This window comes from Oncorhynchus gorbuscha, unplaced genomic scaffold (genome assembly GCF_021184085.1).
Source record: "Oncorhynchus gorbuscha isolate QuinsamMale2020 ecotype Even-year unplaced genomic scaffold, OgorEven_v1.0 Un_scaffold_542, whole genome shotgun sequence".
Classification (NCBI taxonomy): Eukaryota; Metazoa; Chordata; class Actinopteri; order Salmoniformes; family Salmonidae; genus Oncorhynchus; species Oncorhynchus gorbuscha.
The window spans coordinates 456,959-470,168 of NW_025745369.1; the positions used below are offsets into that span (position 1 = coordinate 456,959).

The 13,210-nt window shown below is 45.3% G+C and overlaps 1 pseudogene; it reads left to right on the forward strand.

Moving 5' to 3' along the window:
• Positions 1-2,491: 2,491 nt before the first annotated feature.
• LOC124018546 overlaps positions 2,492-13,210 on the forward strand; it is an 83,201-nt pseudogene continuing 72,482 nt past the window's right edge.

The following is a 13,210-nucleotide window of genomic DNA, read 5'->3' on the forward strand; positions in this document are numbered from 1 at the left end:
ACGGTCCCCCGTAGTTCTGATCCGGGTCCACGGTGCAAGCAGTTTGGCTTCATGCACCCAGAAAACTATGTGCCGTTTTCAAGGAATTGTTAAATAAATGTTAACTAGGCTATTTGATTGTAATATCATCACTGACTAACATATAACTACAAATGTCCTATTATTATATACAAAACAATTGCGCACAACTAGCTGAATCGCCATCAGCGTTATCGGCCTACAGCAAGTAAACTATATGCTTTTCATGATCAGTAAACATCCATTGATCTTGCAATTTCAGATAGGTGAGGGTTGCCTCACTATAATGGCTCAATATTGCCCACATATTCTACACCTGCATTGCTTGCTGTTTGGGGTTTTAGTCTGGGTTTCTACTGTGTAGCACTTTGAGATATCAGCTGATGTAAAACAGGGCTTTATAAATACATTTGATTGATTTGACCCTTAATTGGATATGAGTGATAGTGAACTATACCTGAAAAGTATGTGTGGTTTAGGTTAATTTTAGCATCCTTCGTGGGCTCTGCCTGTCAAGCAGCTGAAGGGCGCATTTGCCGATGTAACGTTACTGCTTGTTAAACGGATCATGTTTACTTTGCAAGTTACGGGTAGAAACTGTGTACAGTTGACTAAACATAGTGGTATGTAGACCTAATGTACTTTCCTCCCCCCCCCTGCAACCAGCATTGGCCCACCAAGCGACGTTATTATCACCTGCTCAACATATTTATCGATTTCCGCTGACAGACATGATAGGCAACATTTATTGATCAGTTTGGCCAACTAGCTAACAGATCACGTCGATATGGCTGGTTAACAAGCTAACTGTCAGGAGATTATCCAGATGTTGTTTGAGTTGCTTTCTATCTATACTGGTGATGACAGCAAGTCCAACTGACAAGTTTACCAGGATGAGGGGACTTTCTGATGTTAAACTTTTTTTCCAAAAGACTAATCTCTGTTGAAGCACATGTTGTTTGCTTAGTTAGCTAGCTTGTTAGCCACATGCCAAATGGATCTACCTTCCATCACCCTATCTGAAAATATATAATCAATTGCTCTTTACTGATCATGAAAAGTATGCAATTACGTGCTGTCTGTGTGAAGAAGCAGTTTCTGCCTATCTTCATACGATACTATCAAGAGTTTCTAAACCTAGAGGTGCAATATGGCTCAAAGTGGGAGAGATTGACTTGTCACTACTTGTTTTTGTAAGAACCATTGACTAGCTGAATATACCGAGTTTTCTGTTTGACCTACTTGCACACAGCTTGGACACCCATACATACCCCACAAGACATGCCACCAGAGGTCTCTTCACAGTCCCCAAGTCCAGAACATTCTATGGGAGGCGCACAGTACTACATAGGACCATGTCTACATGGAGATCTATTCCACATCAGCAGAAGAATCAGATACAAAAAAACCCAGGTAAAACTACACCTTGTGGAACAGTGTGGAATGTGAAGAGACACACACATTCTACACACGTACATTGTAATATTGTTGTATGGTGGTATTATTTATTTCGTATTGTAGATATGTAGTGGTCTAAAAATGTTATATGATGTACTGTTTTATATTTTGTTTTATATGTAATGTGCCTTAATTAATGTGTTTGGTCCCCAGGTTGAGGTAGCAGGTTCGCGAGACTTGACCTGAGAAACAGACCACGCCGGGATTTGAGGAGTCAATGAGAAAAGTGACAAATTCTTCATTAGTTGTACATTTTCTCGAAATCTAAAAGCACAACGTAGATTCAAGCCACGTTCATAAGTAGTTGAACATGTCATTACTCCAACCTAATTAAAAGGGACAAACTGACCCGTTTTAATTTTCGTCAAAAACAACTTTATATCGAAGGAGTGCCTTTGAGTTGACCGACTGCACATGCGCAGTTCGGCAGGAGACGACCACCCCGATTGACTTGTTTCTCCGCTTGAGTTTCGCAAGCCAACGCCGCCATGACATACATCACCTGCAAAGTGTGATCGGATATTTCTGTTGGATAAAGCAGTTTTAGGCCATCTTCTCTGGTACTATCTTTGATTGAGGTTTCTCAGACGACCACCACCGTGAAGAATTTGTCACTTCTCTCATTGACTCCTCAAATCCCGGCCTGGTCTGTTTCTCAGGTCAAGTCTCGCGATGTATTTGTATTTATTAAGACTCCCCATGACCTGCTACCTCAACCTGGGGACCAAACACATTAATTAAGGCACATTACATATAAAAACTAAATCGTTACCACAGCCACAAAGTCTTCATTATGGCTCAACCTCGACTGTTAATCTTATACTTAACCTTAAACGAAGACAGCAACAACAAAAAAAGCACATTTTTGTTTTCATATTAAAATGTTTATTTTTTATTTTTTGCGATATAGCCAAGTTTTACTTTATGGCTGTGGTAAGTAGTGACAACACAGACAAACTCAGTAGTCTGGTCCTTCCCCACTATAACAAACTCTGAACTTTGACCCCTCACCTCCTCCAGGAACTCATCTGGTTCTGCAGCTCCTCCTCTCTGCAGAGCAAAGTGACATCCTCCATTCAAACACATCCAAACAAAACTCCGCAGGATGAGACTAAATTCTCTGCTATTCCGCCGCTGATCATCACTTCGCTCCCATCCAAAAGGAAAAGTGACAGTGGGAAACTGAGTCGATTTCAATCGTTTAAAGAGACGTAAAAATAGCGAAATTAAAAGTGGATAAGAGTTTCCGCTCCGTCGCTACTCCAACAGACTGCAAACATGGCGAGCGCCTCGTACCATATCTCTAATCTATTGGAAAAAATGACATCAAGCGACAAGGATTTCAGGTAAATACAAGTATAATTAAGGGTCTATGCATTTGAAATGACGCTGTGATTCTGAACTTTGACTCAAACCGGTATATCGTCCCGTGAGTTAGCAAGTTAGCTCGTTTTAGGCCTCAAATCAATTCTGTCCTTTTGGCTCGTCTGCTAACTAGCTAACAATGTTAGCCACTCGCTATAAACACATTCTTGCGAGGAACCCCAGATTAACATGTTGACATTTTATATGTCTAATTTGTCAGTTTTACAAAGTGTGTGTGTATATATATGTATATATAGCTAGCTAGTTACATTTTAACACTGTCATGTTGCTAGCTAGCTAGCTGGCTAACTCGCTCTGACAGAGTGACTGTCAACGCTAACAAGCTAGGAAACTAGCTAACGTTTTGAGGTAGGAAAAAGTTAACGAATTTGGCTAGATAACTCAAGTAAGAGGACTACACTAGTTAGCAAGGTTGTTAACTAAGTAGTTAGCTGGAAAAGGCGTTGCACATATCCTAGCTGTCTACAGATGCCATATGAATGATTGCTTAGCTAATGTTAGCTAACTACAGTACATCCCATAACATAATTCAGCCTGCCTGTTTGTTGTTGGCTGATCGGGGAGTCAAAATGTAGTTCATTTAGTTAGCTGATTAGTTAGCTTTGAAGCATACCACTACCTCACTGTCAGGTGTTTTATATTAACCATACCAAACACACAATCATAAACAACTTGATTGAATTTCAACCCAAACCGTGAATTAGTCAACTCTCATTAGAGAAACAGTTGTTTTTTCCAGAAAATATGAAGATGTAAGCCAGCATTCTGCTCTTAACAATTCTGTTACAGTTGTCATGAACTTACATGTATAACTAACTACATAGTGGTAATCTACCACCTAATAAATGTTGCAGTTTTTTTTCCACTATCTTAGATGTGTGCACCTGTGGGGATCCAGTGCTACATTCCTGTAGTCTTGTTCTGGTGTTTTCCAGTGTTTTTCTCACACACACACACACAGAGACACAGAGAGAGAGAGAGAGAGAGAGAGAGAGAGAGAGAGAGAGAGAGAGAGAGAGAGAGAGAGAGAGAGAGAGAGAGAGAGAGAGAGAGAGAGAGAGAGAGAGAGAGAGAGAGAGAGAGAGAGATGAGATTTACAAGAGAGAGAGAAACAGTCCCCTGAGAGAGAGAGAGAGAGAGATAATGAGAGAGATCTGAGAGAGGCTCATGAGAGATATTATTATATATTAGGTATTGAAACTATTATGAGAATTAAGTCTCAAGATCTGATCTCTGAAACGGATGATGCATTAACCTCACCCCCGGGCTCAATTAGAGAGAGTGAACCGTCTGGTTGGATGAGATTTCAAATCAAATTTATTTATATAGCCCTTCGTACATCAGCTGATATCTCAAAGTGCTGTACAGAAACCCGGCCTAAAACCCCCAAAGCAAGCAATGCACGTGAGAAGCCTATGTACTAGAATGTATGCACACATGACTGTAAGTCGCTTTGGAGAGCTAAATGGATGGAACTCTTAGTCAATTTACGCTGCTCCCAGATTCTCAGTCTTGCATGGCGTTCTGCTCTAGGTAGATGACGTCATGGCGTTCTGCTCTAGGTAGGTGACGTCATGGCGTTCTGAGAGGTGACGTCATGGCGTTCTGAGGTAGGTGACGTCATGGCGTTCTGAGGTAGGTGACGTCATGGCGTTCTGCTCTAGGTAGGTGACGTCATGGCGTTCTGCTCTAGGTAGGTGACGTCATGGCGTTCTGAGGTAGGTGACGTCATGGCGTTCTGAGGTAGGTGACGTCAGAGGAGGTGACGTCATGGCGTTCTGCTCTAGGTAGGTGACGTCATGGCGTTCTGCTCTAGGTAGGTGACGTCATGGCGTTCTGCTCTAGGTAGAGTCATGGCGTTCTGCTCTAGGAGACGTCATGGCGTTCTGAGGAGGTGACGTCAGCGTTCTGAGGTAGGTGACGTCATGGCGTTCTGAGGTAGGTGACGTCATGGCGTTCTGCTCTAGGTAGGTGAGAGGTAGACGTCAGAGAGACGTCATGGCGTTCTGAGGTAGGTGACGTCATGGCGTTCTGAGGTAGGTGACGTCATGGCGTTCTGAGAGAGAGAGAGACGTCAGAGAGAGATGGCGTTCTCTCAAAGTGCTGCTACAGAAACCCGGCCTAAAACCCCCAAACGGCAAGCAATGCACGTGTAGAAGCCTATGTACTTGCGGGAACTCTTAGTCAATTTACGCTGCTCCCAGATTCTCAGTCTTGCATGGCGTTCTGCTCTAGGTAGATGACGTCATGGCGTTCTGCTCTAGGTAGATCCCAGACTGTTTCGTGTTCATAACAATGACTGACGGTGGCTTGTGTTCTGTGGTACCTGGGGTGGAATGGTGAGAAATGGTACAGGACTATTGTACAAGGGAGCCTGTTCCACGGTGTGCCCCCATTGCCTTGTAGTTTTGAGGGATTGCCTATGCAGCTGCCAAAAGCACGACTTGACACCCGCGCAATGGATTATCCATCATGGTTGAGTAATATTTTACATCCACCTCTAGATTCTAAACTAAATTGAGTCAGTCAAGAAGTAGCTGTTGAGTTTAGGCCTAACCTCTGAGTCTGGAGGTGGAGGGGGGTTGAGTCTGGAGGTGGGGGTTGAGTCTGGAGGTGGGGGTTGAGTCTGGAGGTGGGGGTTGAGTCTGGAGGTGGGGGTTGAGTCTGGAGGTGGGGGTTGAGTCTGGAGGTGGGGGTTGAGTCTGGAGGTGGGGTTGAGTCTGGAGGTGGGGGTTGAGTCTGGAGGTGAGTCTGGGGTTGATTCTGGAGGTGGGGGTTGAGTCTGGAGGTGGGGGTTGAGTCTGGAGGTGGGGGTTGAGTCTGGAGGTGGGGGTTGAGGTGGGGGTTGAGTAGAGTCGACTAGACTATCTGCCATTTGTGTCAGAGGTAGGCCTGTTTGAGTTCTAACATCACATTATAGAGGGAGTAAAGAGGTGCTCCTTGCTTCTGCACGTTTGCATGATGACATCATTATTAGCAGGGGAAATCAATGGCCTTTCACATTTGAGTGGGAGGTCTAATGTTATCCACTGTCATGTTTGTGTGGGTGTGAGTCTGGTTGTCCTCGTCTAATTTAGGGCCCTATAAAATGAGGGTGGTGGAGAACGAGGACAGAATCCAGACATTAAATGGGTTCATTTGCACAAGATTATCGTAAAATATGAACAAAATGTATCAGTGATTGTGTATTCTCCATCAGCTCAGGAATACCCCTGTCTGTGTGTACATGTTTGTCTACCACTAAGTGTAGCCGTTAGTGACAATGCTAATAATGACAACAGTCTTCTGGTAGATGGAAAGGCTTTCACAAACACATTCTCAATTAAATGTTAACTACAAAGTAGCTTATCTGGCAAAACACTAAAATAACACATCCTAGATCTGAATGAATGAAATATTTTTATTAAATATATATATTTTTTCTCTACATAGTTGAATGTGCTGACAACAAAATCACACAAAAATGATCAATGGAAATCAAATGTATCAACCCATGGAGGTCTGGATTTGGAGTCACACTCAAAATGAAAGTGGAAAACCACACTACAGGCTGATCCAACTTTGATGTAATGTCTTTAAAACAAGTCAAAATGAGGCTCAGTAGTGTGTGTGGCTTCCACGTGCCTGTATGACCTCCCTACAACGCCTGGGCATGCTCCTGATGAGGTGGCGGATGGTCTCCTGAGGGATCTCCTCCCAAACCTGGACTAAAGCATCCGCCGACTCCTGGACAGTTTGTGGTGCAACGTGGCGTTGGTGGATGGAGCGAGACGTGATGTCCCAGATGTGCTCAATTGGATTCAGGTTTGGGGAACGGGCGGGCCAGTCCATAGCATCAATGCCTTCCTCTTGCAGGAACTGCTGACACACTCCAGCCACATGAGGTCTAGCATTGTCTTGCATTAGGAGGAACCCAGGGCCAACCGCACCAGCATATGGTCCTCCAAGGGGTCTGAGGATCTCATACCTAATGGCAGTCAGGCTACTCTAGCACATGGAGGGCTATTTTTTACTTATTTTTATTTCACCTTTATTTAACCAGGTAGGCAAGTTGAGAACAAGTTCTCATTTACAATGGACCTGGCTATGCGGCCCCCAAAGAAATGCCACCCCACACCATGACTGACCCACTGCCAAACCGGTCATGCTGGAGGATGTTGCAGGCAGCAGAACGTTATCCACAACGTATCCAGACTCACGTCTGTCACATGTCCTCAGTGTGAACCTGCTTTCATCTGTGAAGAGCACAGGGCGCCAGTGGCGAATTTGCCAATCTTGGTGTTTTCTGGCAAATGCCAAACGTCCTGCACGGTGTTGGGCTGTAAGCACAACCCCCACCTGTGGACGTCGGGCCCTCATACCACCTTCATGGAGTCTGTTTCTGACCGTTTGAGCAGACATATGCACATTTGTGGCCTGCTGGAGGTTATTTTGCAGGGCTCTGGCAGTGCTCCTACTGCTCCTCCTTGCACAAAGGCGGAGGTAGTGGTCCTGCTGCTGGGTTGTTGCCCTCCTACGGCCTCCTCCACGTCTCCTGATGTACTGGCCTGTCTCCTGGTAGCGCCTCCATGCTCTGGACACTACGCTGACAGACACAGCAAACCTTCTTGCCACAGCTCGCATTGATGTGCCATCCTGGATGAGCTGCACTACCTGAGCCACTTGTGTGGGTTGTAGACTCCGTCTCATGCTACCACTAGAGTGAAAGCACCGCCAGCATTCAAAAGTGACCTAAACATCAGCCAGGAAGCATAGGAACTGAGAAGTGGTCTGTGGTCACCACCTGCAGAACCACTCCTTTATTGGGGGTGTCTTGCTAATTGCCTATAATTTCCACCTGTTGTTTATTCCATATGCAGAACAGCATGTGAAATGTATTGTCAATCAGTGTTGCTTCCTAAGTGGACAGTTTGGTTTCACAGAAGTGTTGATTGACTTGGAGTTACATTGTGTTGTTGTTAAGTGTTCCCTTTATTTTTTTGAGCTGTGTATAATGATGATTTGCATAAATTATTAACAATCACATGTACTACAGAAACACCGCTAACCAAACAGGTCTCTTGCTGGTGCCACAGAGTTAAAGGGTATCTACACCCCAAAAGTAGCATTTCTTAGATTTTACCCATACCTGTGGTTTAACCATTGTTGTGGACTTAGAACATCACATTTAAAAAATGTAAGTGTGATATTTGACAGGAAAACCTGAAAAACAATTAAACAGAGAAAATAGAATTTGGGGGAAAATAAAACATGCAGTATTTTATAAGGTTCTACTGATGTTTATATACTGTGGTGGTAGTGAAGATTGAGTTCCACTATATCACTTCCGATCACTTCCTGGTAGAGAAAGTGTTTTACCTCATGCCGTGGGGTTGCCTCTCAGTGAGTGTGGGTGCTCCAGTTTAGAGAGACAGGAGTGTGGTTGTTCCCTTCCATTACCTCATGCCGTGGGGTTGCCTCTCAGTGAGTGTGGGTGCTCCAGTCCATTACCTCATGCTGTGGGGCTGTCTCTCAGTGAGTGTGGGTGCTCCAGTCCATTACCTCATGCCGTGGGGCTGTCTCTCAGTGAGTGTGGGTGTTCCAGTCCATTACCTCATGCTGTGGGGTTGCCTCTCAGTGAGTGTGGGTGCTCCAGTCCATTACCTCATGCTGTGGGGCTGTCTCTCAGTGAGTGTGGGTGTTCCCTTCCATTACCTCATGCCGTGGGGTTGTCTCTCAGTGAGTGTGGGTGCTCCAGTCCATTACCTCATGCTGTGGGGTTGTCTCTCAGTGAGTGTGGGTGTTCCCTTCCATTACCTCATGCTGTGTGGGTGTTCCCTTCCATTACCTCATGCTGTGTGGGTGCTCCAGTCCATTACCTCATGCTGTGTGGGTGCTCCAGTCCATTACCTCATGCTGTGTGGGTGCTCCAGTCCATTACCTCATGCCGTGGGGCTGTCTCTCAGTGAGTGTGGGTGCTCCAGTCCATTACCTCATGCCGTGGGGCTGTCTCTCAGTGAGTGTGGGTGTTCCAGTCCATTACCTCATGCCGTGGGGCTGTCTCTCAGTGAGTGTGGGTGTTCCAGTCCATTACCTCATGCCGTGGGGCTGTCTCTCAGTGAGTGTGGGTGCTCCAGTCCATTACCTCATGCTGTGGGGCTGTCTCTCAGTGAGTGTGGGTGCTCCAGTCCATTACCTCATGCTGTGGGGCTGTCTCTCAGTGAGTGTGGGTGTTCCAGTCCATTACCTCATGCTGTGGGGTTGCCAGTGAGTGTGGGTGCTGTCCATTCTCATGCTGTGGGGTTGTGAGTGTGGGTGTTCCCTTCCATTACTCTCTGTGGGGCTGTCTCTCAGTGTGGTGTTCCCTTCCATTACCTCATGCTGTGTGGGTGCTCCAGTCCATTACCTCATGCTGTGTGGATGCTCCAGTCCATTACCTCATGCTGTGTGGGTGCTCCAGTCCATTACCTCATGCCGTGGGGCTGTCTCTCAGTGAGTGTGGGTGCTCCAGTCCATTACCTCATGCTGTGGGGCTGTCTCTCAGTGAGTGTGGGTGCTCCAGTCCATTACCTCATGCTGTGGGGCTGTCTCTCAGTGAGTGTGGGTGCTCCAGTCCATTACCTCATGCTGTGGGGTTGTCTCTCAGTGAGTGTGGGTGCTCCAGTCCATTACCTCATGCTGTGGGGTTGTCTCTCAGTGAGTGTGGGTGCTCCAGTCCATTACCTCATGCTGTGGGGCTGTCTCTCAGTGAGTGTGGGTGCTCCAGTCCATTACCTCATGCTGTGGGGCTGTCATTCTCAGTGAGTGTGGGTCATGGACCTCAGTGTGGGTGCTCCATTATTCATTATTTTCAGTGAGTTTCCTCTCTTCCATCTCGCTGTCCCTCTTGTTTAAAAAGCTTCTTGCGTTCCGATTAGGGGGGCACGTCAGAGATGATCAACGAGCCTAGTGTTGAGAAGCATAGTATTTAGGAAAAGGTCTTTGTTGAATCGCACCAGGAGTTCTGTGATGTGTTAAGTTGGAGACAAGATGGTGTCTTAAAGCTGATTGTGTGTGATGTATACTCCCATGTATTAAATTGGATATGATGGTAAGTTAACCCCCCCCACACACACACACACACACTCTTAAGAGATCAGAGCTGGTCTGTCTGGTATCTTCTAGTGCTTTAGGCTTCAAGCGTTCCTCTCCTCTGAGATATTAGCTTGATCTTTGCACTAGTGTTGATTTGCTTTGGTTTCTAATGTCAGAGCACTTGCCTTGTTAACTTCTCTCAGCTCAGTGGTGTTAAAACCCTTCGGAGGGTTTCCTTCTCTCAGCTCATTGGTGTTAAAACCCTTCGGAGGGTTTGACCGGTGGGTCTTTCCTTGGCTCATTGTGCTCTAGCGACTCCTTGTGACGGGGCCGGGCGCCTGCAAGCTGAACCCGGTTGCCAGGGGAACTGTGTTTCCTGCGACACGTTGGTGCGGCTGACATCCGGTTTAAGCAGGCGGTGTGATAAATAGGTAGGTGGGTTATGTTTTTGGAGGAGGCATGACGTGGCCTCTCCTGAGCCCTTTGAGGAGTTGCAGTGATGAGCCAAGGGGCGTAATTCAGGGGATGATGTGGGGAATATACTCGTGGCCATACCACCCTGAACACGCATGTTCAGGGTCGGGCCTGATTAGCTCTGGGCGGGAGATCACCTGGGAGAATACCAGGTGCAGGAAGCTATATAAAATAACAACGTAGAAATAGTGTTCCCTAATGCTGGAAGGGGGTGGGGGTGCTCTGCTCTAGAAGATTCTTTAGTTGTATGTCTTATGAACGTATAATATCATAGCCTGTTAGTCTAACTGGGTCTTCTTTCTCCCTGTTTGTACCTGTCGATTCATGGAATCGTTTTTCAACCACTCCACACATTTCTTGTTAACAAACTATAGTTTTGGCAAGTCGGTTAGGACATCTACTTTGTGCATGACACAAGTCATTTTTCCAACAATTGTTTACAAACAGATTATTTCACTTATAATTCACTGTATCACAATTCCCGTGGGTCAGAAGTTTACATACACTAAGTTGACTGTCTTTAATAAACAGCTTGGAAAATTCCAGAAAATGTCATGGCTTTAGATGCTTCTGATAGGCTAATTGACATCATTTGAGTCAATTGGAGGTGTACCTGTGGATGTATTTCAAGGCCTACCTTCAAACTCAGTGCCTCTTTGCTTGACATCATGTGAAAATCTAAAGAAACCTGCCAAGACCTCAGAAAAAAGATTGTAGACCTCCACAAGTCTGGTTCATCCTTGGGAGAAATTTCCAAACGCCTGAAGGTACCACGTTCATCTGTACAAACTATAGTACGCAAGTATAAACACCATGGGACCACGCAGCCGTCATACTGCTCAGGAAGGAGATGCGTTCTGTCTCCTAGAGATGAACGTACTTTGGTGTGAAAAGTGCAAATCAATCCCAGAGCAACAGCAAAGGACCTTGTGAAGATGCTGGAGGAAACCGGCACAAAAGTATCTCTATCCACAGTAAAAACGAGTCCTATATCGACATAACATGAAAGGCCACTCTGCAGGGAAGAAGCCACTGCTCCAAAACTGCCATAAAAAAGCCAGACTACGGTTTGCATCTGCACATGGGGACAAAGATCATACTTTTTGGAGAAATATCCTCTGGTCTGATGAAACAAAAATGGAACTGTTTGGCCATAATGACCGTTGTTATGTTTGTAGGAAAAGGGGGAGGCTTGCAAGCTGAAGAACACCATCCCAACTGTGAAGCACGGGGTGGCAGCATGATGTTGTGGGGGTGCTTTGCTGCATGAGAGACTGGTGCACTTCACAAAATAGATGGCATCATGAGGAAAGGAAAATGATGTGGATATATTGAAGCAACATCTCAAAGACACCAGTCAGGAAGTTATAGCTTGTTTGCAAATGGGTCTTCCAAATGGACAATGACCCCAAACATACTTCCAAGTTTTGGCAAAATGGCATTAAGGACAACAAAGTCAAGGTATTGGCGTGGCCGTCACAAAGCCCTGACCTCAATCCTATATGTGTGGGCAGAACTGAAAAAGTGTGTGCAAGCAAAGAGGCCATCAAACCTGACTCTACCAACCTGACTCAGTTACACCAGCTCTGTAAGGAGGAATGGGCCAAAATTCACCCAACTTATTGTGGGAAGCTTGTGGAAGGCTACCCGAAATGTTTAACCCAAGTTAAACAATTTTAAGGCAATGCTAACAAATACTAATTGAGTGTATGTAAACTTCTGACCCACTGGGAATGTGATGAAAGAAATAAAAGCTGAAATAAATCATTCTCAACTATTATTCTGACATTTCACATTCCTAAAATCAAGTGGTGATTGTAACTGACCTAAGACAGGGAATTTTTACTAGGGTAGGGTAGCCTAGTGGTTAGTGTTGGACTAGTAACCGGAAGGTTGCAAGTTCAAATCCCTGAGCTGACAAGGTACAAATCTGTCCTTCTGCCCCTGAAGGCAGTTAACCCACTGTTCCTAGACCAGTTAACCCACTGTTCCTAGACCAGTTGACCCACTGTTCCTAGACCAATTGACCCACTATTCCTAGACCAGTTGACCCACTGTTTCCTTGGCCGTCATTGAAAATAAGAATTTGTTCTTAACTGACTTGCCTAGTTAAATGAAGGTAAAGAAATATAACCTCATAACCCTGTTGGTCTAACTGGGTCTTCTTTCTCCCTGTGTGTTCCTGTAGATTCATGGCCACCAACGACCTGATGTCGGAGCTGCAGAAAGACTCCATCAAGCTGGACGATGACAGTGAACGCAAGGTGGTCAAGATGATCCTCAAGCTACTGGAAGACAAAAACGGAGAGGTCCAGAATCTAGCCGTCAAATGGTGAGAGATCTCTCTGTGTGTGAGAGAGGGTTTCCATTAGGAAAATGTGGCCCGGGAAGATTTTTTTTTTTAATTTACAAGCTATTATTTCAGACATTTACCTGACCCAGGGCATCCATAACCCCTTAGGGCATCCACCCAGTCCACCCACAGAAATCACCTTTTAGATGATGGTAATTCATCTTCACATGCATCTCGTGCAGTCCAATAAAATGGCATTGTCAAATATTTGTCAAAATGCAATTCGGGGGGCGTAAACACCATTCTAAACAGCTCACACTGATAGCTGTTCCATATGTGACAGACATGTACATCTCTGTTAGAAACTTAGAAAAAGGGGAGATCTAATGATGCAACAACTATCGTGGGTTGTTAATATGAGAAATGGCATAGTGGTGGATCTAATAGGACAGGAGAGAGATGACATAGTGGTGGATCTAATAGAACAGGAGAGAGATGACATAGTGGTGGATCCAATAGAACAGGAGA